General features: G+C 41.0%; 1 pseudogene; it reads right to left on the bottom strand.

The window, feature by feature from the left end:
• Positions 1 to 2,627: 2,627 nt before the first annotated feature.
• LOC113744092 (protein kinase C theta type-like) lies at positions 2,628 to 6,967 on the bottom strand (annotated as a pseudogene).
• Between the last annotated feature and the right edge of the window lie 564 nt (positions 6,968 to 7,531).

The following is a 7,531-nucleotide window of genomic DNA, read 5'->3' on the forward strand; positions in this document are numbered from 1 at the left end:
TACTACGACAAAGAACAGCCACTTTTGGAAGTTTAGGGGCTCCGTACTATAGAGAATTTAAATAGAATTCATATTTAATCATAATTTTATGTTATATTTTTTATTTCCATGTATAATATAAAAAAAATCTCATTTAGCCTGCTAGCCACTGCTAGCTCAAGGTCGGGGAAGAGATAGGCGGCACGGGGGTCGTGTCACTTTCTGCCGCCATCTTGGTTTAGATGAAAACAATAAAAACAAACTTTTACTTTGAATATTCATGTTTTTCCCGCCAAGGAGTCTTCTATGAAGGTGAAAATGTTCAGAGTGGAGGTAGTGTTGTCAGTTGACTGCTCTCTTTAAGAAAAGAACGGTTACAACTCCAAATGTCCGAAAGTTAAGAAATGGCACAAACTGAGGCTGAACTACACTGTTATGTCATAATATGTATATTATGATGTACAAGATTTATTTATGTTGTTCTGAAATATGGTCTGTAAGCTACAAGCCACAATAAGGAGTCAAAAATGTAACTTTAAAACAGTTTAGTTGGCTTTTTTTTGGTGGAAATAAGTTGGAGATGGCTGTTAATACTCAAACAGTGTGCTGGTTGGGCGATAATGTTTGTTTAAAGTGTTAATCACCAATCTGATAATCCAGGATGGGTTTTTCCTGATTTTGAACTTGTCAACCACACGTGTGTTATCCTCTTCAACGGCCAGTATTAAATCAGTGTTTTATTATTTCCATCACTTTGTTGCCATGTTTCGTTGGTATTCATCAGGTTTCCATTGCCGTATTTAAACACTTGCTTACTGTGGGAAAAACTTTTGCTTTTGTGAATTCGTCTAAATGTATCACATCCTGTTACCGACAAGGCTGCTGTCATTTAATGACATCATGGTCACTCTTTTTAGCCTGACGATATAGCAGAAGTTGCGTGGTGTGTGTGAATGTGACACTTCACACAGTTATCTCTCATTACTGCAAAGAGGTTTGATGTCAGGTGAGCACAACTGCACTCTAAATAAAGGAAAGTCTCAGTTATGGTGGACAGTACGGTGGTGGTATTGATGTTAAGTATTCCAGTTGCATTTAATTAAAAGGCACTTGGCTTTGAGTTGATGGCACAGAACCCCGTACAAAGGACCCAACATCTTAGATTTATTATAAATTGTGTCCATTTCTCTTCTTCAGCCTTTGTTTTTATTATTTTCAGTTATTTCTAAATCAGTGTAGTTGCTCCCTTTCCCTGCGTTTGTCAAGTCAGTGTTTACTTGGTGCTACATGAAACCACTGACGGTACAAGAATGGGACAACGCATGGTGCGTCACCCACGGGTTTCCAAGCGCATTTGTCACTCTCCGGCCTCCTAACCTAAAAAATCGGCAAAGATGTGAATCATCTGTGAGTTTTTCTTATCAACCTTGTGTACACGAGCTGCTGTGGGGTCATTAGAGTTCTATTTATCTTTAACTTATGATACTCATGTCACTTTAACATAATATCTCTGGTATTAGAACAGTAATCAGTGAACAGAAGAGTTTATTCGCATTAAACAGACATTGCCATCAGGCTATTAACTTTTTTAACTAGATTCTTCTATTGTAATGGAAGATTTTGTCCAGACTCTGACTACACACAGTAAAAGTCTAAAGTCGGCTTCCTGCCTCTCACATACTAACTGTTGTAAACAGTCAGTGTTTGTTGTTTGTCGATTTCTTCTGAATTTCTAGTAAATCTAATTAACTATGGAAAATGTCTCAAAGATGTCAAGTGGAAAACTGAGTGGCTCTACTTTCTGCCTCCACCTCCGCTCTTTCTCTCAGTATGTGGAGTTATAAGTGAAGGGAAGTTTAAGACAAAAACAGCAGTCTTAAAAAAAAACACACACACATTTTTGTCAGGCATTCACAATGAAGAGAACAATAACAAAACTACAGTATGCAGGGATCGAAGTACCTGAATCAAATGACGCATCAATAAACTCCTGAGGTACGATAAGAAACACACGTAAACAAAAACCCTGTAATTGAACTCTGCTACACATTAACAGATCTACATCCAGCTCACAGTGCACATATATCCACAGAATTAGATATTACATTTATTGTACAACAAGCGACGGCGACGGCGAGGATGTGCTAAAATCTGTTTCACATCAGGCCCACTGACGTGAGTGTAACCGAACTCTGAAGATCGGCGGCGAGGGGAATGAAACGATAACCAGGACAATATATTATTAGGAGGGTGTCACCAAATTTCTCAGTTTGCTTTATTGCAATTCATATATATGTATTATAATCTTAGTCACATTTTTTACTGATTGATCACAATGGCAAGTGAAGTGTGTTCTTCTAACATTAGTGATTGCTATAGCTTTTAAACTGAAGTGATTGGCTACGTTTGGTCTGTGAGGTTTAAAGAACTCACTGTGAGAAAGTTCATGTCCACTATGTATGTAATAAATCATATGTGCGACATCTGTGGGACTGTTTCACGTAAAGAGCGGTATATTGCTATTCTTTGCCTCCACTGCTTCTAGTAATTTTTTGCACAGCAGATAGATGATCATGCGACAAAGATCCCGTCCCAGTTGCGTTTATGTGCCTTCACACCCAGGACACACCTCCCTTGTTTAGTGGTTATCATCCGTTGACGGATACAGTTGAGTTTTGTGGACATTCCGGTCTAAAGTCTCTGCAGTTTGATTCAGTTACAGTTAAGTGCTGGTTGTGACTGAGCGGCTTGTTTTTGTAGGTAGTAGGTTTGCTGGTCGCGTTATGGCACGCGCGTTGGATGCGAGCCATCCCCGGGTTGACGAAGGAGAAGTTTCTGAACATCGTTGGTCGACGCTGTTGATAGCGTCCGGTCGCCGCCACGACAGCCGCGGCTTCTCGTTGATGAACTCTTTGTCAAAGTTGTTGCAGTCGCTGGCCGACGTCTGTGAGGGGAGGGGAATATTTCCAATAAACACAATTATACGTACAATTGCGATGATTCTCACAATCATCTAACGTCAGATTTGAAGAATTACATGTCATGGATTATCAAATAAAATGCTGTCGTCAACATGAGCGTATCAAATTTCTAGAAATGCAACTAAAAATGATTTTCCACAATGTTAATCAGCATGTTGTCTCAATCACTGTTTGGTCTATAAATGTCAGGAAATAGTGATAAATGTCGAAATAGTCCGGATCCAGGTGGTGTCTTCAGATGTCTTATTTGTCTAACCAAACCTAGTCCAAAACTCAAGATATTCACTAAACCAATAAATGCAACAAAAACTACATTTGAAATCTATATTTTCCTCAAAATGACTGAGCCATTAAAACCCAAAGAGTTTAGTGAAACAAAATCCAACTATGCTCACCGGAATAACATATAAAGGAGTGTAATTACATACATGTATGCTAAACCATTCAATTGCCTCAGCACTCGTTTAATTGCAAATGACCGTGTACTCCCTGGAAAAAAACCTCCATCCTTTTTAAACTTGAATGCAAAAGTGAGGCCCTGCTGTGTCGTCAAGATGTGAATGGACTTACTAAAGTTGGCCTGTAAGGGCGCGCCACCGTCGTTGTTCCAGAGCTTTCCAGTCAGTGCTGCTGACAAATTGTGCTCTCTGATTGTTTCCCTTCACTCCCGAGCTCCTCGGGCTCACGAACAAACAGCTGCAGCACAAAGACACCAGGTGACAAACTATGCATAACAGCTTTTTAGAGAAAACACAACACAAACCATACACACGTGTCTGACCTTGCCAGAATGTCTTGGCATCTTTGGTGAGCCAGCGGGGAATAAACAGTGGTTGTCTTTTCGTTATGGACTGAAACAGCTCCTCCTCATCGCGGCGTGGAACGGGACTGACCGATCAGCATCTCTACAGCCGAACGCAAACGACCACCAGTCCACAGGCTGTTGTACTTCTGACCGAGCAGGATCTACACACAAAACAGAATATCTTAATGATGCTCTTTTTTATTAGACATGCATTGATGATTGGCATGAACACGAACTGATAAGTTACACTAGGGATGCACCGAAAATTCGGCCACTGAAATTTTTGGTTTTCGGCCAAGGACCTACTCACCGAACCCACACGGCCGAAACAGAATGATGGCTGTCTGTGGTGTGGATGTATTTCAATAATCTCGTAGCAGACGTTATCCGTTAATGTGGCATGAGGCGTCTTCTAAGCAAAAGAGGTTAACAACGGAGTAAAAACAATGAAAAGGTACACTCTTGGAGTCTGTGAACACACGTTCACGGATCTATTCGGATCCTCTGCCTTTTCGCGACTTACTTGATCCAAGTTATAAGGATCATACTTGGATGTGGGAATAAAGCAGCGTGCAGAGAAATTATCCACGATCCTCTTTATGAGAGAACATATTTAATTTAAGTTAAACATTTTGTTTTGAATTTTAATTTATATTGTGCATGTTGTTGTAATGTCCAGTGCTAAATAAATATTTTCATACTTTCATTACTATACTAATTGATTTATTCTTGAATTGCAATGCCTTCACTTTTGTGAGGTAGTACACAGTCAGCAGATATGAATGCAATGGTTCTAATAATTGACATCCATTCTTGGTTGTTTCGGTTTTCGGCTTGGTTTCCTCATTTTGGTTTTCGGTTTCGGCCAAGACATTTTCATTTCGGTGCATCCCTAGTTAACCACAAAGCATATTGCAGCATCATTATGTTATGTTACTTTGTTGTAGCAATTAGAAGTTGCCTCAACCTTAGGATCCAACATGGTTTGCCAACCATCGAAGTTTAAAGGAACAATAGTAACTTTGGTTGCAACAGTGACACCCTAGTGGTTACAAAAATTGGTACTGCCAGCCATATTCCAAAATAATGAGAGTTAACGAGGTTTACACAGGTTGCCACATCTAGACATAAAACCCCGCGAGGTCAAACCAAGCAATGTTTTATGAAGCAATTCTAATCTGACGTCTGTGCTGCAACGTAATGAGGCAAGAAGTTAAATTGGTTTGTGTCTGATTGTGGGGAGATGGGGAGAGTCTAACTTTCTCTGTAATGCTTCTGCTTGTGTTTGAAACACACTAACATCCCAAAAGTAAGAGTCATCATTCTTTTTTGTGGTCATAATCACCCAACTGTTGCAAAGACCTGGTTCACAATGAGGTCAAAATATTTTCACCATGGTGGTCTGTGCAAACTACATTTAAAACACATCTGAACATATCGCAGTAGCGAACTACGACACCTAGTGCGTGAGAGGTCAAACTTGTTTTTGTTCAGGGTGTTTTTCAAGTAACACAGAGATGTCATATGGCTCCATCCATAAAGGTTTTGTAACGTATACAGAAAGTATCAAGTAAAAACAACAACGAGCGTAGCCAGAAGTGCGACTTAAGTTACAGCCCATGTATCGCTCTACATTAATCTATAATCTTGTTTTAAATATACCCAGGTGTGTGTGGTCACCTCGGAGCGATGTAGTCAGGCGTCCCACAGAAGTGGATGTCCGCAGTTCCTGCATGTTCTCCTTCACATGCCAAAGTCTGCGGTCTTTATGTGACCCCGGAGTCCAGCAGCACGTTATCCAACTTCAGATCCCTTCAGAGGAACGAGAGGATATGAGCCAGACATAAACACGGACCGCAGTCTTCTTTCAGTTCTGTTTCGACTCTACCTATAAATGATTCCTTTCGAGTGCAGAAACTGGAGCCCACAGCTGATCTCAGCTGCATAGAGCTGCAGGGATTGAAAGGAGACAAGATCAAAGCAAGAACGAAGCACCAGTACGAAACCGTTGTCTTAACAGGCGGGGGGGTACATACGTGGCTTTGCAGGTCAAACTTGTGGCAGTTCTGGATGTGGAACATGAGATCTCCTCCATTCAGAACTCCATCACGAAGAAGAGGTTCTCCTGGAACAACAAAGTTCAGGGGGGGTCCAGAGCTCGGATTGGAGTCCACTGATGAGTTTCAGACGGTACGAGCATACGTGGTCTTTACCTTAGTCTGGAAGGTGCAGTTAAAGTGCGTGAGGAAAGGATTCTTCCCAAGCTAAAGAGAGAACCCTCCTCTCGCCATGGTGCACTCGACGTATGTCCATCCGAACCACGTCCTTTTTCAGAGCCTTCACCGCGAAGAAGCGCCCTTTTTTTTCAACTCTGCTAAAAACACCTGGAAACGCAGCAAAACAACAAGACAGCGTAGTCGACGGTTACACACCTTCTCACCTCTTCTGTCAAATTTTTGCAACAACTTTGCTAACAACTACATCAAGGCAACAAGAAGTCTGTGGTTTTTCTGTGGAAACCAGCTGCAAAAACAAGTTTGACCCCAATGAGCTCTGTCGATGAGATCTGACTAGAATACCACTGATGACCAACCTAATGAAAAGAGTATTTCCTTGTAGTATTAGTGGTTTCTAATTCTAAAAATAGCTGAAATAATCTGGCATACAATTCTGATTTTCTAATCTCATTAGTTTCCTTCTGTTTTACTTTACATTTACTTTATTTGCAATCTACATTGGAAGACCATTAAAAAGACCTTACACTATGACTAAGATGAAGAATCTTTACCCTTGTGTTCTCTTTCTAAATATTTGCATCATGTTTTTGTTTCTTTTCTTTGAATCAGACTACGTGTGTTACTTGCCAAGTGCCTTTCCCAAGCTCTTGCTGCAGGATGAAGTTCGACGGTGAATTTTCGGGTGGTGGTGATCCTTCTGGGGACGGCGTACAGCGGCTCTCGTCTGTCAGCTCCTCTGCGATCGAACTGTTGCCGTCAGCTGGTCCGTCCATGAGCACCCTGCGCACTCTGCAGGAGACGCAGGCAGGGAGTGTGATATTGAAAACAACTCTTAAAATAAATACAGCCTTCATGGGAACGATTTTAAAAGGTTGCGTACCTTTGCTTGCAGTGTAGCTGTGGCTGAGACACCCGTCTACACCCAGACGAGCTCGGACCACTCCGGGTTGGCAGCTATCACTCATCTATCTGGATGCACCCATGATGTCCCAGATTCTTTGTCGCATTTTGCGACCTAGAGGCAAAAAGGATAGGACCGCATAGACCTGGGTTGAATTAAGGAGATACAACATTGATGTTCTGACCATTTTCCAGTAGAAAAACATTCAAGAGACCAGGGAACGAGAAAATAGAGAACAGCATTGACCCTCTCGTTAGCACAGCACTTTGGTTTGGAAACGTACCATAAAGCGGAAGGAAAACCTCATCGTTTTTACATTAAGGTTATTTAATATAGATCTCATATAACTATTCATTCTTTGGAGTTCAAGACTATAGTATGGAGCCCCTAAATTCCCAAAGGGTGCTCTTTTTTTATTAATCGGAATCAGAAATACTTTAATAATCCCAGGGGGAAATTATCAAGTAATCAAGTTTTATTTTTACCTCAGAGTCACGAGGCAAAGGTGCGTTTGACGGAAGTTTTAAATCGATAAATCGTAATTATTTATTTTAGTCTTGAGAAAAGTCGGGTTGAAGCAGGAACCCAAAATGAAACACGTCATAAAATAATTGTTCAAACGTTCCAG

This window comes from Larimichthys crocea, chromosome XX, assembly GCF_000972845.2.
Source record: "Larimichthys crocea isolate SSNF chromosome XX, L_crocea_2.0, whole genome shotgun sequence".
Lineage (NCBI taxonomy): Eukaryota > Metazoa > Chordata > Actinopteri > Sciaenidae > Larimichthys > Larimichthys crocea.